We start from the raw sequence: 1,628 nt of genomic DNA on the forward strand, positions 1-1,628 counted from the left end.
TATATATATATATATATATATATATATATATATATATATATATATAAAATATAGTTCCCTGTGCTATACAGTAGGTCCTCGTTGTCTATCTTATATATAGTATATATAGTAGTGTGTATCTGTTAATCCCAAACTCCTAATTTAGAACACAATGTATTTTTAAAGTACAATATAGAAAACACTGACTTTGAAATAAAAGATGTAAAATGTTTCAAGAAATATAGGATCTAGCTCTGGAATACCCGACTGTATTCTCATCCCACAGACTGGGGTCCACAGTGGACTGGGGTCCGCTTTTCATCATCATAATAATTTTTTTAAAAACAGGATTCCGTACAGTTACTTCTCACTGCAAATGCAACTGTCAGCAGGGAAAGGTTGATATTTGCAAAACACTGAAATAATAATTCCTGAAAATAATTCAAGCAAGTGTAGCATGAGAAATAGAGGGCATGAAACAAAGTAATAATACTTTTAACAGTAAATGCAAAGATGTTCCATTCTAGGAGCCCAGACTGTTTTTTTTTGTTTGTTTGTTTTGTTTTTTGTTTTTGCGGTACGTGGGCCTCTCACTGTCGTGGCCTCTCCCGTTGCGGAGCACAGGCTCCGGACGCGCAGGCTCAGCGGCCATGGCTCACGGGCCCAGGCACTCCGCGGCATGTGGGATCTTGCCGGGCCGGGGCACGAACCCGCGTCCCCTGCATCGGCAGGCGGACTCTCAACCACTGCACCACCAGGGAAGTTTATCTCCATTCCTACCGCCAATTTTCTCCAGTGGGCGTTCTTTTCACAATTAGAAGAAAAGTGATTAAGAAAAACTGACAGAGGCAGCAACAAGGCAATAAAGGTGAAGCCCACAACAGGGAAAGAAAACAATTTGGAAAGGCACAACTGATGTGAAAGTCTTAGAAAATGGCAACTATCACTAGAAAGAATCATTTTTTCCACTTGTTGCCCCACGTACTTGGAAAATACCACAAACTTTATACAGCTTCTTTTTTTATGCTTTTATGTTTTTGTTTTTATTTTATATTTGAGTATAGTGGATTGACAATGTTGTGTTAGTTATACAAGTTCTATTTTATTTTTTTAAAGAATCTAAAAAGGAGTGGATATATGTTTTTTTTATAACAGATTCACTTTGCTGTACACCTGAAACTAACACAACATTGTAAATGAATTATACCCCAATAAAAATTTTTTAAAAACTAGTTATACAACTTCTAATGTAACACCATAGATCTTCCCTCCTGGCTTTATTTTAGTAAATTAATGTAGATACCCTTGTATTTCACTTTGATGACATAAAAGGATACACAACTCCTCCTTCCTTGTATTGAAAAACAGAGAGTCCCAGGGATGTTTCAGAATTCAGAAAGATTCCCTGAAGGATGATTTTGGACCTGCTTCCCATGGATGAGTGGGGTGAAGGTCGGCTGACCGCAGAGATTGGTGATGTCATGGGTGGGGGGAGCCCCACTTCACGGGGTGTGCAGCCAACTTAGAAAGGTCCCTTTGCCACACGGTGTTGAAGGAATACATCCCATCATCCCAGCATTATTGGATTATCTCCCAATATTAAATATATATATATATATATATATATATATATATATATATATATATAT

The sequence above is a fragment of the Monodon monoceros genome, unplaced genomic scaffold (assembly GCF_005190385.1).
Source record: "Monodon monoceros isolate NGI ecotype Baffin Bay Population unplaced genomic scaffold, NGI_Narwhal_1 Super_Scaffold_22, whole genome shotgun sequence".
In the NCBI taxonomy this organism is placed as follows: Eukaryota; Metazoa; Chordata; class Mammalia; order Artiodactyla; family Monodontidae; genus Monodon; species Monodon monoceros.